At 41.1% G+C, this 19,780-nt stretch overlaps 1 protein-coding gene across 2 annotated transcripts in view; it reads left to right on the forward strand.

Moving 5' to 3' along the window:
* The window catches only part of Rapgef5 (Rap guanine nucleotide exchange factor 5), a 241,593-nt gene that overhangs the window by 128,874 nt on the left and 92,939 nt on the right, over window positions 1–19,780 (forward strand). The window lies entirely within an intron of this gene.

Consider the following 19,780-nt stretch of genomic DNA (forward strand, 5'->3'; position numbering starts at 1 on the left):
GCTGGAGCCTTAGAGCTGAGAATGCTGCCCTCAGGCTGGGGAGACAATGTAGCGGCTTTCTTCTGCCACATATTGTGATCCTCTGATTGTTATTTGTAAGACTTCACTCTTGCTGTTCAGGGCTGCTCACAAAGAACAGTTCACTGTCTTTTTCTGGCTATAACTTTTTTTTTTCACATTTTCAAACTCTGCCAGGGGAGAAGAAACTGCTTCGTGCTTACTCAGCCCCAAGTCCATCAATACAAGTGACAGGGTTTTCCTGATCAAGCTATGGCTTGGGACCTACATGGCTAGCTGTTTAGCTTATTAACATGGAATATTTTTAATAGTTTGGGAGCCTAGCACTGTAACGATTGGTATCTCAAGTTGAAGGAATGATAAGATCATTTCAGAGCCTTGAGACTGAAATGTTGTGGGGCTAGCTATTGGCTTTATAGTTGGAAGATGCAGCATCTGCCATTTGTTGGGTATTGCCGAGAATTTCAAATATTTGTTTAAGGTGTTAAAAAGCATCCTTTGCTTTTAAAAGTTTGCCTGTGCCACAGCCTAATCCTTTCCTAATCATACCCTTGGGATATTTATCTATCTCAATATGTAGCTTCAACTTCTTAAGCCCCTACTCCTTTGGATTCATTTTAGTTAGGGGACCAGTGGCTTTCATATGCCTTTTTTTTTTTTTTTTGAGACAGGGTTTCTCTGTATAGCCTTGGCTGTTCTGGAATTCACTCTGTAGACCAGGCTGTTCTCAAACTCAGAAATCCATCTGTCTGTCTCTGCCTCCCAAGTGCGCCACCACTGCCCCAGCCTCATATGCTTTCTTATTGCAAGAGGCATCATGAGTCTTTTGACAGTGTAAAAACATGTCATAGTGCAATTGTGAGTGTTCTTCCTTTAAATGAATGCTGTATCTTATAGGTGATTGCAAATCAAATGCATTGAACTGGTGTCAACTTGAAATAGAGCAGAGTTGTTCAAAGGAAAATGGTAGAGTCTCCTCTTACAGGACCTAACCATAGGCTTCAGGCTGTAAAGAGCTCTATGCAGTTCACAGGACACCTATGTTGCCTTCGTTTGTAACTATAATAAGACAGAATATTATAGTTACAGCTAGTGAAAGTGAGATCCCTCCAAAATGGAGGCATCTGAAGCTAGTGCTTGTCATTGCTAAGGTTTTTAAAGAGCAAGAAATTTCAAGTGTGAAGATTTGCAGTTTGACTTATGATTATTTTGTTGTTATTGTTGTTGCTGCTGCTGCCTTTAAACCTTTTGAAGTCTCTAAAATAGAACAGTAATGTTTTTTTAGTTCTTGCATGAATGTCATATGACTGATGCATTCACATCTCTGAAATGTTTGCATCTAAGAGGGAAAATGTTTAAACAAACATTGGAATTACAGCTTTCCCCACACAGACTTTCCCATCCAGTTTAATTCTCCATCTGCAGGTGACCCCACTTGAGCCAGTCAGCAACTGAGCTGAAGCTGATGGGCCTTTTCCTAAAGGAATGGCTGTATATTAGAAGCCTGTGTGTTTTTTCAGTCATTGTCTAAAAATCTAAGCCTTCTGCCCGTATTTTAACCTTTCATATCTTGAGAATCTGTTGTAATAGTACTTTTGTGAAGTTGAGTGTTCATGAGCTTTAGTTTGCAATCCTAGGCTGCTGCTCCTGCTCAGGGAAGCTCAGTTGAAGCACACAGCACCAGAGGAAACTGGGGTTCGGCTATGTCAGCCCAAGTCTGCTGCTAGCTCTCCTTATTCCACAGTAATGACCCAGCCCTGCAGCCGTGCACACGTTTCCTTTCCTTTGTCATTTTAAATCTCATCTACCTTTTCTGGCTAGAGCTAGCTAAATAAATAATGGCAGCATTTAAGTTAGAATCCCAACTGCCTACTGGATTATTGTTTTTACTCTGCCCTGTTCCCCAGTTCCAGAACTTCCCTCTCATAACTATGTGCCCTACTAGGAAAGCAACTTTGAAGGATAACTGCTATGCATGGCATAGTTAGCAAAACAAGCCCTTGCTACTCTTAGTGGCCTATTACAAACTGAAAGGGATCAGAGCCTTCTGAGTAGACACTTTTAGTATTTTCTTGAACTGACAAATGCTATGATTATAAATTCATGAAATCATAAAAATGTCTCACTGTGTGCTTATGCCAGGGAGCTGCAGGAGGGGAAATTTAGAAGTGCAGTTACCATGTTTCTCAGGAATTATTCAGCATAACTGTGTTCCGGCAACTAGCTATAGGCAAAATTGGGCAGCACTCATTTCTGGGTGTTGATAATTAGTATGTGGAGGCTAAAACAAGAGGGCAAAAATAAGACAGATATGACAGTGTCTTGTAAACATTTTGATGGGGGAATTAACATTCAATCATTAATTCTTTGAGGAAATGAACCTCTTATGTAGGCATAGAATTTGTGGGTCTTAATTCTGTGGTTGTATCAGTAGAGGAAAGGGGCAAACCGTAATTGTGCACTTGACCTTGTAGGATGAATGGTGTTCAGAGAGAAAGACATGGCAAGGAAGGACTTTTTAGGTAGAGGAACCAGCTATTGGTGATTCATGGGGAATGGAACAGGTGGGCTGGAAGCAAAGCTAAAATGCAGTTGTGAAAGACGTAGTAAGCCTCCCCAGTGAGTTTGGACTTGTCTTCTTGGCAAAAGAGAGCCATCAAAGAAGACAAGTAACATGGGCAGTCGTGGGCTTTGTCAGGCCTCTCTGGCTTCAGTTCAGAGGAGTACGTTGGCAAGAATCTTACAAAGCTGTTGTAGTCAGTTGGACAAGAGGTGTTAGCCTGTGGGAACTGAGAAGGCGGTCTATGTTAGGAACGGTTTAGGCATGAAGTGACAGAGCTTGATGATTCATAATAGAGAATGCATATTCTTCTTTATATTAAATAATTTTCAAGTGTTGGTTTTTTCTTGAATACAAAGTTAGAAATAAGTGTGTTGTGTTGTTTTCCTGTTTGTTTGTCTTTTGAGACAGATCTCACTGTGGGGCTCTGCATGACTTTAGATTTATGGTCCTCCAATCCTACTTCTCTGTGTGCTAGGATTATAGGTCTGTACCAACATGCTTGGGTGTGATGCTCTGTTTATCACAAGAATGCTTGTCCCCTTTGGGGCTTTGTCCCCAAACCATATAAGCCATTGCATTGGCTTTGCTCTGTTTTCCTGGGCTATGCTGAAATTGTCTTAAATCATACCTGGTTTTTGAGTTGTTAGCTGGCTAATGGTATAGAGACTACATTATTTGGTCTCTATACCAAATAATGTTTTATTTTGTTTTTGGTTTTGTTTTTCCAGAACCATCCCCTTGAAAATCTCCAGCAGAGAGCAACTCTGGTTATGCCCAAATAAATTGGTCATTTGCCCAAATGCTGCTATTTTCTGCAATGCTATCAGAAAAGGTCCCTGTTAATGTTAGCACTTGCTCTTTTGACCTATGTCTTCTGAGTTAGTCTGACTAATACTGTCATTCTAGAATGTTCTCTTCCTATTCATTCATTTACTAAACTTTTACTTAGGTTGATTGGTGAATTTAGAATAACTGTGCTAGCTCCTGTTCCTCAAGAAGTTAATCTAGTTGTGAAGAAAAAACATTAAGTTAAAAGAGAACTCCACAGGATGGATGCATTGAGAACCCACAGAGATATAAACTTGGGTGAGGAGGGGGATTTACAGCTGGGGATACTGGAATCTTTCCTATAGCGGAGATAAAATTTGATCTTGTTTTACATTTTTAAAAGTAAGTTTGAATTGGATTTAAACAATTCTAATTGAAGACTATTCCAGTCTGACCAGTTGGGAAGCTGAGGCTAATGGGGATGAGGTAGAGTTAGGCTGGATGAATTCTGGTGTATGTCTCCCCAAAGCCCTTGTCATTGGAGTAAGGACACACAGGAGAGAGGAACCTAAGATGACATGAGTCATGGTTTCCCTGAAGAAGGAGGAGGAAAAAGAAGAGAGGGAGGAGAAGATGGAGACATAGAAAAAGGAGGAGGAGGAGAGGGAGGGGGAGAAGAAAGAGGAGGAGGAGGAGGAGAAGAAGAAGAAAAAAAAGATGGAGACATAGAAGAAGGAGGAGGAGGGGGGAAGGAAAAGGAGGAGGAGGAGGAAGAGGAGGAGGAGAAGATGAAGACATAGAAGGAGGAGGAGGAGAGAGAGGGGGAGAAGGAGGAGGAGGAGAAGATGGAGACATAGAAGAAGGAGGAAGAAGAGGAGGAGGAGGAAGAGGGAGAGGAGGAGGAGGAGGAGAAGAAATGAATGAGGCGGGCAGTCCTAGAGGAAGAGGATACAGTGGTGTGAAGACTCCTTAGGGAGATGGGGAGACAAGACAAGGAAAGCCTGGGGTACTTGGTACTCTGCACATTTTAGCATCAGTAAAACAGATATCCTGACATTTCTACACAGATGTAAGTGTGATTTTCTGGAAGATAGGTGTAGTGTTTCTCTTGAAATGTACCTTATGCTCTGTGTGCATTGCATTGTGCATTAGCTAACCAGCAGCAGCTCCTGTACTGACTCCTCAATGTCCACTAGTAGAGTGTGTATGTAAGCAATTGCTCAGCAGGACTTTCCTGGGGGGTTTTGTCTCCACCCTGCCTCTTCCCACCCGGTTTTCTTCAGTTCCTTTGTTAAGTCTGAAGACCCACCCTACTTCCTTCCCCTTCTCTAATTCACTCATGAGATATGGGTGGGAAGGGGAGTTGGCTCATACTGAAACTGAATCTTGGCATGGTCTGCTGCCTACCCCAGGGAAAGCTGGCTATCACTCCCTCTGGACAGGAATTTCCTCTTCCCTGTTTCCTGCAGCCTCATCCTGGAATTCTACAGACGTCAAAGGGGCTCCTTGTTTAAGGATTGCTGAGAAGTAGTTTAGAGTATCTGACTGCTGTCACCCATAGTTTACGTACCCAAAGTTTGTTCCTATGACATTGTTTTATTTAAAATGTAGGGCTACATGTAGGGTGGAAATGTTTTTACTTTCTATAAAATACAAAAAAGGAAAGGGTTATTTTTTTGTTGTTATACAGTTTATATTCAAATTTGTACTATACATCTAGATGAGAATAATTTCAAATCCCATCAGTAACCCATTAAAATTTTTCCATTAAAATGATTTAACCCCAAAACTATTTAAATATGGATAGAAATTTCTAGCATTATTGTTTATATTGAAAGCCAGAATTCAGATGTAATAGTTAATTCTTGGGACCTTAAGCTGCCCATTTATAAAACAGAAGTCACCACATTGAAATTACATTACTTTTCTTGATAACAAATCCCTGACTTTGGGTTTGGTTTAGTACTAAAGCTATCTTTTCATAGAAAATGGGCTTCCTTGAGTGAATTTTTTTGGTCCATTTTGAATCAAATCAGTCTGGCCTCAAAGGAACACAAATGGTAGGGGATGATAATTTTTGCTCACAAGAAGTTTTTAATCTAGATTTTAAATCTAAAAGTTTTTGAGCATATTTTTGAACATAAAGAACACAGACTCTTTCAAGACAGTGTTTAATGGAGTCTGAATAATTCCGAGAGCCATAGCCCAGCAAACACAGTTCACAGTCTTGTTCTTCCACCCATTTGGGAACAAGGTTTACAAGCTTGGTTCACTCTGTGTGCTCCTGGAATTCTAGACTTTGTTTTTCTCTCTCTAAATGGCAGCTAGACTACCAGTGTGTCTCAGGACTGCTTCCTGCTGTCTGGTGGAGCCATCTGCTCATTAACTGTTGTTTTGGGTTCTCAGAAGAAGCCCATTTCAAATCCTGTCCTCCCCTCCCCCGCCTTTAAATTAGCTTCAATGTTTTTAAGAGAGAGAACTTTATTATTATGTTATTTATTTTTTCTAAATATATTCACATTTATTTTGAAAGCCCAGATGAGAAAGTACATCCAGGCTCAGCTTGATTTCTCAAACTCTTGTTGTCAAAGTATCTTGTTTCCGTCTGTACAAGTGTTCCCTAAGTTTATTAGCTTCTTGTAAACTAAAATAGCCCCGTTATCTCCATCATGGCTAGGAAATAATTAAAATGATATATTGGAAACCAGATTATTTTGATTGGCTATTGTCTCCCTTGCCCCCACTCTCATGGTAGCTCTTTCTAGAACTTAGGCTACACTATAATGCTTTTCTTTTCTACTTCCATGTGTGAGTGATCTAAACTAATATAACTATGTCAATACTTTATCAGCTGTTGTCTGGACAAGTAACAATATAACTCCTTGGCAGACTGGTTTTTTTAGGTGTATAGTGGATATTTGGAGACAGATTGTTATGGAAAAATGCCTGAGCAGATAGAGGTTCTATAAAGTCATGCATCAGTGAAGAATGGAAAAGAAGAGCTATGGAAGAGTAGAGAGGTGGAGGCACCAACTGATGATATGCCTTGCTCCCAGGGAACTGTCCAGATGTAATTTCCCTTGTATTGCTGGTGCTCTACAAGGCAATCCAAGACTAAGTTCAGTTACCTATGTGGGAGGTGGGACTGCAGGTATGTGAACACTGTGAATAGAGACTTCAAGTCTCATCAAGAAAGGTACACAAACTTCCCCAAAGAGAAGGCAGAATGTAAGTGGATGGAAAAATAGAGAGATAAGGAGCGCTGGGCACGAAGAGAGAGGAAAGATGAGTGTGATAATCTGAGAGAGCATGGCTACTGTAGGAGGAATCAAGTGGCCCCAGAATCCTGTGCTTGGTAGAAGGACCAGGTGACAAAGGCCTGAGGGTCTAGGACCATGCGAGTTTAGTCTAGTGTTTATAGTAGCATTGATATTGATCTTAGAACACAAGGCTTGGGGGAACACTAAGGTCTTGTGAAGATTTATGAGAGAGAACATTGGGTTTAACATTTGAGATTCTTCTTCTGAGGGTGGGGATGGGTTTAATGTTGACAGATGGGTCATACCCACTCCTTATAAAGCTTGCTTTCTAACTCCTCTCCCATGGTCTTCACTCTTGTTTTACATAAGGCAGTAATCAGTATGTACATTTAAGGTCTGAGGGAAAACTCAACTCTAAGGGCTTCAGTTCCACTGTTTCAACTTACTATACTTTCCTTGAAGTATACCACTGAATCACCACTAATCTTTAAGAAGTTGACTTGTATTCAGACATGGCTTTGTAAAATCAAATTGTGAGCCGACCTGTAGCTACAATGAGGAAGCTTCTGTTGGTGACTGTCTGGCATACACTCATGTAAGGGCAACTTACTCTGTCTGATATGTATTCAGACAAAGCTTACTCATCTAAAGTGACTCCAATACTTAAGTTGAAAAAGAAGAAGAAAGGGAATTTATAAAAGATTTTCATGTGGAATGCAAAAAAATAAAAAACAAAAAACAAAACCCTTTTCCTCCCATGGTGGGAAGTGGGTGGGGAGGAAAAAAAAATCCCATCTGGTATCTAGCAGCCCTGAATGTTGGGTAAAGGTAACAAAAATAGAGGAGTATTAAAATATCCTAACAGAACCTTACAGACTGTGGGTAAGTGTACAGTACCCATTTTTCTAATAAGCCATGCTAAATATCCATATTTGTCTTAAAATGAGACTATGTTCCTATTTGCCATTCTATGAAAACTTTTGTCTTTCACATTTTGTTTGGTTCAGTTCTGCCTATGTCTTAAGAGAGAGAGCATCCTGTGTCCTAGGCTGGACTCACACATTTTTGAACCTTGAGCTTTGGATCCTCTACCACCTCCTCCTCAGCGCTAGAATTCCAGGTGTGTACCATAACACACAGAATTCTGAGGAGCTGGGGATGGAACTAGGATATTGGGCATGTTAGATAGGCACTTTCCAACCAAGCTTCTTCCCCTGGCCTTGTCTTTGACTTAAATAATTGTCAACTGTTATTGAAAACTAAAAGATAGTATTCAAGTCTTTAAAAGTCAGTGCTATGGTGCTTAGGTTTAGCTAGAATAGGTTTTGGGGTCTCATCCCCAATGTTTCCTTCCAGCAAAAGGTGGAGAAACAAAATTCTGCGTATATGCTCTTTTATTATACATTAGTTTACAATGAAGTGAACAAAGCCAAGAATTTCAACAGTCCTGTGTAAATGTCTTCTCTGTGCATGTTCCAGGAGTGGCTGGGCATGATGAAGGCATGGTGAATCATAATAAAGGATTAGGGGATCTTCAAGATCCAAGAAACAGTTGAAGACCATAGGAATGATCACAAGACAGTTACCATAGCAGGAAGTGCCCTCAGGGCAGGGATTTGTAAGGGGTTTAGGAAAAGTAAATGAGTCATAAAAGCTTGTATCCTGTGACCCCAAAGGCAGAGTGGGAGTGGCATTTACCAGGGTAAAATTTTTGGCTCTTGTGCCACCAGAGAAGAGGGAGAGTGGCCCGTGGTATAAATGACTCTTGAAGCCTTGCATGAATTTCCTTAGTCAGAATTTACTATGATACTCTTGTGAAGAAAGTTCTTGAATGGTTACATGCATCAAGAAATCCTAAACTGAATTTATAGTTGCTGAATGCTATAATTCTCTCTGTTCAGTGAACTCATTCTCACTGTATTATGCATCACATATGATGTATTTATTATGTATCACATATTATATAGTATGTATCACATATGATGTATTTATTATGTAACACATATTATATAGTATGTATCACACATTATGACTCATTACGAATTGGGAGACTGATTTTCCACCATGAACTCAAGGAATGGAGCTTTCTTCTGAGAAGTGTAGGCTTTGGAAGGAAGTTTAGATGCCATGTGCTTCGTGTTAGTGAAAAGCTGTACCCTTCAAAAACTGGCACCTGCTAAGTAGAATTTACAAGCAGTCCCCTTAAGTTAGGTGGTAAATAAAATGATTCATTAGTTCCTTGGAATGCTCATTAACCACAAGAAAATATTAAAATATTTTCATTGGTAATATGTCCTTAGTAAAATAGTTATCTTTAGTCTCTGTAAAGAGAAGCAAAAATTCACTAGTAAAAGCACAGTGATTCCTGTAGACTTCGTAGAGCATGTAAGTTTACCCCCTAGGTGTTTTTGTATTTGTATATTGTGGGGCCCTGGGTCAAGACTAGCATGATTGAAATGGTCCTTAGCTCCAAATAAACTGCTTCTGTAAAGCAAATTTCCCTTCTTTATTAGCAGTTGCCCCATCAGAAAATTAGCATCCCATGAAAGCAGAAACCAATAATTTTGTCAGCAAAATATAAATGGGGTCATTCAGTACTTCTCATTAAATACTCATCGGGAAGCACATATCCAAAAATTATCTCAGTATTAAAACAACACTCAGATATATCTATAAAACAGGGTGGGAAATAGGGTAATTGAAGCTATGAAGATTATGCTGTCCCCTCTAATAATAGGTGTGACTGGAATTTTAAAAGATGCAATAAAAAGGCAGAGACAGGAACACATGTGGCCAAGCTTTCAACAGTACACTCCTCCCGCAAGTTAAAACCCTGGAGGTGGCAAAGGAAGGCTTTGAGCCTGAATGGGGTAGAATATAAAACACTGAAACAAAAGAAAGGAGGTAACCTAGGACTGCAGTGGAGCTCAGTGGGAGAGGGCTTGTTTAGCATGTGAAAGACACTGGATTCAATCCCTAGCAACTCTGTGGGATGGGGGTGGGGTGAGGAGAGACAGACAGATAGAGGACATACATACATACCTACAGACAGACAGACAGACAGACAGACACACACACACACACACACACACACACACACCTCGATGATACCTTTTATTTGCCTTTGAAGAATGTACTTGAATGCCAGGTGCACTAAAACATTTGATGACTCCCTGAACTATTAAATGGCATTTTCACTGTAACTTGGCAAGTACACCTGACCTTTATTTCAGTTTTAAGTAGATCCCATTTCCGTCCAAGTCACTAATAAAGTTCCTGGCCATCAATGTTACTCATAATCTTGGCACATGAAGGAAATTTGCCCAGACCTGAGAAAAGTCAACCACACCCTGGAAAAATCCTTATTAGATTTTTACAAAGTGCATTCCCCATCTGTCGTTGCTGTGCTGTGTCCCGCCCTCTGTCACTTGCCATTTATGTGTCTTAACTCTGACTTACACCTTACATTCCACACATGGCTAACTCAGATCTCTATGGATAGATGCAGAGAGAATACCTGGTTAGGCTTTGAGATTGTCCTGGTGCAGAATAGAGGAACCAGAAGCCATGCCTTCTTTTTCTGAATGCAGAACCACAAGATACATGCATCAACCTGGAGACCCCATGCAAGGACAAAGGCTTGGATATAGGCAGACATCTGCTGGGTTTGCCTTAGTTGAAGGCAAGAGCCACAGACACTTGGAATTGGGGCCCTTTTGTTACTGAGCTGTCTTCAGACAGAGCCCCCCTACATGTGGCAGTCATTTAGCTACCTACCACACATAAAATTCACATCATTGAAGCCCTGAATAATTTTTAATGTTGATTTAACCTTCTTTCTTCATGCACAGAGGTAAGTATTTTTTGTTTTTGAGACCTGGTAATATTCGTTTATTATCACCTCTATTCATTGATAGAAACAGTGAGCAAACACCTGTGACTGAGGATGAAGCAACCAAGGTAGAAACAAGCAGTATGTGATGTGAGCCAGAAGACGCCAACGCTCCATGAGGGAAGGATGAGAAAACAAAGCAGGGGGAGAAGAGAAGGGCAGTGAATCCAGTAGAGATAGCTGGACAGACTCCCAGAGGGGAAAAGCTGTGATAAGACGTTTGTTTCCAAAACTGCCCTTGCTCATGTGCCTGTAAGCAAGCTCATGCACCATGCCTTTCACTTCCTTGGTCTCACCCTATTACAATATTAATCATAAATGATACAAGTCTTAAGGTAAAGGAGGTTATGTCGTTGCTGCCTATCACCATTCTTGACTCAATGCTCTAGCTATAAAATACTTCTAAATACCCTTCTATGCATTTTAATATAGACCAGGACCTCAATTAGTCAATGCCTCAATCTGTTCTGAAAACAAATTCCATCTGGAGGAGATGCTTCTATAGGGATGTTTCTTGGTCCAGAATTAGGTATTGGGCAGTGTACCAGAACTTAAGGCACATATCTTCATGATTGAAACTACCAATTGGAAAGATAACATATGGATTCTGTAGAGAACTTCGAAATGATTGACAGCTCCTCTTACTTCCCGTCTACTTCCAGTATGCTAATGGGGAAGTTTCTTCATGACTCCATGACACACTAAGCTACCTGTGCACCGGGAGCAAATATGTTTTCCAATTATGACAGGCCTAAAAATGTCTCTGCCTATACTGTAAGAGTTCATCCCTAGCACCGTGACTACTTACAGGCACAACCTGTGTCAATCCAGCTACTTCCCATTAAAGCTTGTACTAGGTTTTACTTGATCAGCAAGCAGTACGTGAAGCACTTGATCCAGAACATTCTCACGCTCACCCTTGCCCTCTCTAGGGATTCTCTAAGATCTTTGACAAGATGCTCTGTGTTTAGGGAAGAGAGAGAAATACTAATTTGTTGGACTTTACATGATTTTTAGAAAAGTAGTAACTTTTATAATGTAAGTTTGTAACTTACACTATTCTGTTTCTCTTTCTTCTTAATTAATGCATTTGCCTTCTTGGTCCATTTTCCATTCATTGACTTGAATAAATACTTTATACATCAAGGCTACAAGATGTTATTGGTACATATAGTTTTCCCCAGCTTGTCTCCTACTTATTTATTTATTTTTATGAGCAGTAACTATTTCTCCTAGTCCTCTTCATTTTAAAATGTGCCTTTAAGATAGGAAAGCCTTTCCACTCCCAAGGCCAGATAGACATTTAACATTATTGTCTTTTAAATTTCTTCTGGAGTTGCTTTTTGCATTTAAGTCTTTAACATTTCTCTGACTTATTTTTTATAATGTAAAAGTTAGATTTCTTAATTGCCTATCATGTGTATAAGTTTACTTTAGTTAATTTATTGTTAGTATAGAAACATTTATTAATTTGGAGAAATTGAATTTCCGTTAACAAATTTTCCAAGTTAAATGTTTTTACTATAAAGTGGATGGTTGCTTTCCTTTGTAAGCCTCATTTCCATATATACTAAATTAAAATTTAGGTATCTGTGATTTCTTCCAGCTCTAAAACCATCCCTCCCCATACATACACATACAAATTTAGAGCATCCACACTTTGGAGTATTGAATTCTTTGGGAGGGGGGTGATGCCATTTAATAATGGCAATCAATTCATTGTTGGGAAGCTTCCAGTAGCTTTTATTTTTTTCTCTGGTCTAATTGAGTATGCCTCTCATTGCCAAGAATCATTCTGTTCTTTAATGTTTTAAAAATAGCTAGAACTTTTAAAAATTTGTCAAATGGTGTTGCTATGAGATGGTTGGCTCATCTGGCCTAACCAACTAGAACTTGTCTGCCTTATCATGTTATTAAAGCAACATTTTAAAATCAAGTTATTAAATATTTGGAATTGTTTTTCTGAGTTCAGAATGTCCTGATGAAGACAGAGATCTGGAATTCCTAAATCTTGACAAATACTGTGTCTCAATGGCACTGGACTCTTGTAAATACCAAGCAAGTGGTCTGATTATTGCTATCAGCTTTACTAACTACCTTCACATTACCACCCCAAACCATTATTTTTCTAAAATACAAATCATCTAGATCCCCAACACATCAAACTCTCTTATGAAGAAGTTACTCTGTGAGCATCTTCTATGTTCTATTTGAATTTTGATCTCCAGAATTGGTCACTAAGCATTTGTTCATGTGGAACTGGTAGAGAAAGCAAGTACAAGTGATGAAATGTTTCCCAAGTTCAAACACTAAATCAGATCTGTGAAAATTCAAAAGTGTATCAGCGCTAGGATTGCAGTTGGCTGGGGATTTCACACTTTGAATAAAAAGTTCACTGTCTCCCCCCATGCAATGGCTCAGTTGATAGACACTTGGGGCACAAGCCTAAGTATCAGTTACTTTTCTGTTGCTGTGACAGGACACCCTGACAAAGGCAACTTTAGGAAGATAGGGTCTGTTTTGTCTCACAGTTCCCAAGGGGGTGCAGTCTGTCATGAGGGGAAGGCATGGCAACAGCAATATGAGACCAATCGATCACATTTATCAGCACACAGAAGGCAGCAAGTAAACAAGAAGTGGAACCAAGATAAATAAATAAAACCTTAAAGCCCAGCCCCCAGCTCCCTAAGGTTCTTTGACTTTCCAGAGCAGCACCACCAACTGGGACCAGGTGTTCATTCAACACTTGAGCATGTGGGACACACTTCTCATTCAAACCACAACTGGTGACCCAAGTTCAATCCCAGAGTCCACAGAAAGGCTGAGAGAGAGAACCCATCCTACAGAGTTGTCTTTGCACCCGAACACACGCACCATACATACAGTGTGTACATACATGCTACACGCACCATACATACAACGTGTACACACATGCTACACACACCATACATACAACGTGTACACACATGCTATTTGTGTGTGTGTGTGTCTGTGTGTAATCTTAAGGTTTTAAGGTTTCCTGTCTTAAGAATCATCCTGGGCATGGACAGCAGAAAAGTCAGAAAACCCCAAAGTCAGGGAGCCCCATCACCCACATTCTGCAATTGTAGATAAGGCTTTGCAAGTGTTGATCATTGGCAGAATAGACACAGCAGTGATTATTACTTTTAGTTTGCATGCAAGAATTTTAGCCTTTGGCACCTCTGGAGCATATTAATATTCAGGGAGACAGGCCTTTTCATCTGCATTATCTTGAAAATCCATTTCTTGTTAGTCCATTTGTTTTCCTTCTCTTTATTCCTGTCTCCAACTTAGAAAAGAATCGAGGAGATGTTCCTCCTGCTTCCGAATTTATATCTGCTGTATTTGAGCCTTCCCTCTTCCTTTATACCTCCTGGTCTGGGTTTGCTCTCTGGCTTGCTTCCCCAGAGCATTCAAGAACCATGTCATTGTGTTTATAATTCTCATAATTAATTAATTTTAACAGCAACTTTGTGTAGTTGCAAGTTAGGCACAGAATGGCCCGTTATTTTAGTTACTTTTCTTCCAGACTTGTTTTTAACTGTGAAGTGCAGTTTCTGAGATTATTATTACACACACTAAAAGCACGCATCTCTAAAAACACCCAGGAATGTACAAAATATGAAAAAAAAAACCATGAGTGTTTACTTACGATGCCTCCTATCTCCTCATGCCCATTCCATGGGATCTAGCTGTTGCTATGGAAACGAGGAATTTTTCATTTCATAAGTTGTGTAAATACTGAGGCTGCCCTTTTGCCGCAGCTTTGCCCTCTCTAAAGCTAACACACATGATGTGTGCATACACACAGAACAAATCCTAGCCCACACAGCAAGCACCGTGCTTACATGTGCCCCACCCCCACAGATTTGCAAAGAGTAACAGAGTTAATGGCTTTGATACCTTTCCAGTTTTAACATGTTTTATGATTACTCTTCTTGTGTAAGTCTGAAGGATGATGCTTCTGCTGGGTCTGACCAAGGGGGAAAACTAGATTTTAAAAATAATTTAAGTTTCTGATTTAGTTCTTCACTCAGTTAGGCGGCATTACCAAGGGTTTCTGGGTTTCAAACTCTTTTTAGGAGGAATTTGGATGGAGAAGCCAAAACCATTGGGATTGGTGAGGCTTGACCATTTAATACTGCACTGAAAACTCATACCATCATCTTGTTATTCAGATTTCATAGGCTGCTGAGAATTCTTCCAAACCTATGGTGACAAGTACATCTGCAACAAGATTGCAGAAATTTTTCCCTAGTCATAAGTATAGTTTTCCCCCATCTATGGGGTTCTAGTGAAATGTCCATATTGATATTTCCCCTTGGAATATCTTTACAGAGAGAGAGGGGGGGAGGGAGGGAAGGAGAAAGAGAGAGAGAGGAGAGAGGAGAGACAGTTACTTGCAAACTCTTGAAAGTTTTTTTGTGACATTTATAGTTGTCCTTTTTAATAAAACCTCCATAGAAACCAGATAGCAGATTTATTCATTAATTTGCCTTCTTAAAAATAGCTTGGTTAGAAATCAATTATATTTTAATGTTATCTAAGGATACATGAAGACAGTGGTAGAAATAAGGGTTGTTTTCAGTACTGGTCGTCTCACAGTTACAAACCCCAGGAAGAAGGAATCCAGAGAATATTATCTGGAGTTAGTTAGTGTGGGCTGTGGGTTGAAGAGTACCCATGTTGCAAGTGTTGAAAGATATGAAGCTCGTCTTTATGGATCTTAGTCATCCAGGGTTTTCATGTACCTTCTTCCTCTGTGTTAGACACTGAAGGATCTAGTTTGGATCTTAAGTTCTCCCCTTTCCTCTACATTACCTTCCAATAGGCCTCTATTAAGTCATGTTTCTGTGTGTTTGAGTGTGTGTATGTGTGTTTATGTATGTGAGAGAGTGTGTTTATGTGTGCGTGTGTATTTGTGTGTGTGTGTGTGTGTAAGCACTTGCATCCAAACACATAAAATGCAGTGCTCTCACTTGGCCTTGATGTGTTCTTTAGAGGGATGTGTGCCAAGATGCCCATGAGCCCCAGCCGTTGGTACACAGGTAGCAGTACCTCAGAGAGCCATGGTGACTCTAGCAACCATAGGTGAGCTGAGGCCTGTTTCCTCCGGCTTGGCTCTTTGCTGCCCACACTTAGATCACACTGACACATTGATGTTCACTGTCTCTTTCAGGTTGACAGTCTACTCCTTCCCTTTCTGAGATGCTGGGCTTAGAGGCCTGAACTTATCCATCTCTCTTTTTGTTAGAGTTTAGCTTGTAGAAGTGAGTGCTTCTTGGCCTTGGCTTTGAGGAGTGCTCCAGATTGCTAGAGAGAAACACCTTTGCCTTCCAGCAGGCCTAACAGAGGGTGGATTGGGTAGATGGTGTAGGGTCTCCCTTTCCTCCTTGCTTAGTGAGCTATGGAATTAACTCCTGGGCTGTTTGACAATGTCTCATGTTGTACCAAGGGAAGCTGCTTCCACTGCGACAGGGTAGGATTTGTTGTGTTTCCTTAAATTGCAGTGGTATTTCTATATGTACATAGGTCAATAGAATTTTAGCAAGACCCAAAAAGAGTTTAGTAACACTTAGGTTTTTTTGGTTTTTCAAGACAGGACCCCTCTGTATAGTCCTGACTATGCTAGAACTTGCTCTGTAGACCAGGCTGGATTTGAACTTAGAGAGGCACTTGCTTCTACTTTCTTTCCTTCTTTCTTTCTTCCTCCTCTTTCTTTCTTTCTTTCTTTCTTTCTTTCTTTCTTTCTTTCTTTCTTTCTTTCTTTCTTTCTTTCTTCCTTCCTTCCTTCCTTCCTTCCTTCCTTCCTTCCTTTCTCCATTTTATTTATTTTTACACTCCATATTTTGTTCCCCTCTTCCCAGTCCACCCTCCGACTGACTGTTGCAAATCCCATACCTCCTCCCCACACCCCTGCCTCCATGTGGATGTCCCCACCTCCCACCCCACCTGACCTCTAAACTCCCTGGGGCCTCCAGTCTCTTGAAGGTTAGGTGCATCATCTCTGAATGAACACAGACCTGGCAGTCCTCTGCTATATATGGATTGGGGGCCTCATATCAGCTGGTGTATGCTGCCTGTTTAGTGATCCAGTGTTTGAGATATCTCGGGGGTCCAGATGAATTGAGACTGCTGATCCTCCTACAGGGATTGCCCTTCTCCTCAGCTTCTTTCTGCCTTCCCTAATTCAACAGGGGTCAGCTGCTTCTGTTCATTGGTTGGGTGCAAATATCTGCATCTGACTCTTTCAGCTGCTTGTTGGGTCTTTCAGAGGGCAGTCATGATAGGTCCCTTTTTGTGAGCACTCTATAGCCTCAGTAATAGTGTCAGGCGTTGGATCCCACTTTGGGCCTGTCGCTGGACCTTCTTTTCCTTAGGCTTCTCTCCATTTCCATCCCTGTAGTTCTTTCAGACAGGAACAATTATGGGTCAGAGATGTGACTGGGATGGCAACACCTTCCCTCACTTGATACCCTGTCTTCCTGTTGGAGGTGGACTCTATAAGTTTCCTCTCTCTACTGTCAGGCATTTCATCTAAGGTCCCTTCCCTTTGAGTCCTGAGAGTCTCTCACCTCCAGGTCTTTGATACATTCTGGAGGATCTGCTGCAACCTCCTACCTCCCAAGGTTGCCTGTTTCCATTCTTTCTGCTGGCCCTCAGGGATTCAGTCCTTTTCCTTCACCCAATACCTGATCAGGTTCCCTCCCCCTCCACTTTCCCTCCCAGCTCCCTCCCTCCCTCCTTCCCCACTTGTGATTGCTTTTTTGAGTGCTTGGGTTAAAGGCATGCTCCACCCCTGCCTGGCTAACAGTTAGATCTTAATGTACTGGAATGGCATGTTGTTCCTACATAGTTTGTGTGTTTTTCTATTCTGATGCATTTGTTTTGTTTTTGTTTGTTTTTCTCTTGATGGAGACTTTCCCTGTGTCCAGCACTTAGTTTTGACTTTTACATGCATATAATCTAACTCAATTCAAGAAAACTAATACTCACAGAGATCTACCAACTTGAGCCAAGCCAGCCTGCGTAAATCTAGGATCAAGTGGTAAATCTAGGATCAGAACCCAGAAATACCCACTTTTGCTTTGATGGAGTTAATTGACATAATTTGATTTAGGCTATAGTTCTTTGAAGAGATATCAACTATTATGTGTTAATAATTGATCATCACCCACAAAATAGTTAGAGATGGAGCATGCCTCTGGCATGGGTTTAGTGCGAAAGGCTATGGTAAGGCGTGTGGATCTCGTCCCTGCTGACTAAAAGGTGGTTGGAGTGAGGCTGTGGTGTATCCTTGCCTACATTACCTTCTAGAGCCTTTAAATCCACTGAAGAGGTACTGTCCTCATATTTCCAGTGATGCCTTGGAGCTCAGAAGTATGTTTTCTTCCAGCAACATGACTTAAAAGTCCTTGGTTCTATATTAAGACATGCCCTGTCAGCCCCTTTCCCCTCAGCTGGCTGACTCTCTGCCTCTGTGAGCCTGGCTTTTCTCTGAGGACCCGTCCGAGTGACACATAGTTCAAAGCACCCCAGAGTCAGGTCCAGTTTGGTATCTGGTCTAGGAAAGCTTTCCTGTCACTGGACTCAGGTTGGGTCTGATGAGTCAGCCTTAGTGCCTAGACACAGATGGAGAATAGCTTGACCTTCTGTTCTTTGGGCTTCTAACCTGACCTCCTCTTATTCTGTACTCTGCTCTCTGGACTTAGTTTCTCTAGGACTAAACCTCTGATCGTGGCCTTGACTAGCCTTCTGTCCTTCATGTTGAGCATGTGAATGTGTAATAATACCCACTCAACTCAACTCTGGCTGATAGATGGCATAGAAAACTAAGCACACCTCATTCTGTGCAGCTAATGGCTGCATAGATAGCTGCACAGAACTGGCTCTGCCGTGGCTGTTCTCCTCGACCCTCCATCCCGATTCCCAAATCTGGTCATCAACCAAGAACATCTATATTGAGACAAGAGGGCCTGCTGGAAAGTACTTCACAACATTTAAGCTTCTATGATGGGCGGGGAAGTGAAGCTGCAGCCCGTTCTGTCAGACCCCTCTAAGGCTGACTCTCCTTTACATCTCTGGCTCCCGTGAGACTTAATATTCACATAGCTATGTGGTCCTTTCAGCTGAGGCAGTTCATTCTTTTTGTTACCCTGTGATCGTGGCATCATTTTTGCATGGTTTCCTCAAATCTGCCCACACTTCTGTAAATGGTTCCTTCATTAATGCTCTCAAACCTACTGGAGTTTTGTTTTGTTGTTGTTGTTGTTGTTGTTGTTTTTATCTTTCTTTTGTTTTTTGTTTTGTTTTGTTTTGCTTTACTACTTCCTTTTCGGCAGTGTCCAAGATGCTCCATCAAGCTACTGCACCTTATTGAAACAGCCTCATGATGAAAATACAGAGACCTTGTACTTCAAGACGTTACCACTTATCCCCGCCCCCTGCTCCCATCTAACCTGCTAGTTGTAGGCTTCTTAGACATCTTGAGTTATATGAAGATTCTAAGAGGTAGCCAGACTCACTGCAGGTTTTCCTGAGCTGCTGCCAGTTGTCTCTCCTGTCATTTATTGGCTTTTGTTTCGTTTAGTTCCACAGTACATTCGTGTTTGCTGTCACACCTATGAAAGTCACATGTGTCCCAGGACCTATAAGTTTGGGGATGATGAATTCAGTTAACCCATTAGGCTTTTGCCTGAGTTATTCATTTAATATGTATGATGTAAAAATAAATGGCTAATTATCATTGTTTGATTCATCTTCTTGTGTTAGAGCAAACTGGACAAATTATTTTCTTGGGGTTTGTTTTGGTGTGAGTTCTGGTTCTCCTAACAGCTCACCTGGACAAGTCCGCACCTTCGTTCTCAGCCTTTCTCTTTTCTTTTCTTCCCTCCTTCCTCTTTTCTCTCTCTCTTCTTCTCTCTTCCTCTCTCCCTGACTCTGTCTCTCTCTGTCTCTGTCTCTGTTTCTCTCTCCCTCTCTCTTCTCTCTGTCTCTGTCTCTCTCTCTCTTACTCCCTCTGTCTCAGTCTCTCTCTCTTCCTCTCTATCTCTCTCTGTGTCTCTCTGTATATATGTCTGTCTCTCTCTGTGTTTCTCTCTCGTCCTCTCTCTGTGTGTCTCCCTCTCTTTCTTTTCCTCTCTCATCCTCTCTCTCTCCCCTTCTCTCTTCCTCTCTCGATGTCTCTCTCTGTCTCTGTCTCTCTTCCTCTCTCTTCTTCTTTCTGTGTGTCTCTGTGTCCTCTTTCCCCCCTCACTT

The sequence above is a fragment of the Mastomys coucha genome, unplaced genomic scaffold (assembly GCF_008632895.1).
Source record: "Mastomys coucha isolate ucsf_1 unplaced genomic scaffold, UCSF_Mcou_1 pScaffold6, whole genome shotgun sequence".
NCBI classification, from domain to species: Eukaryota; Metazoa; Chordata; class Mammalia; order Rodentia; family Muridae; genus Mastomys; species Mastomys coucha.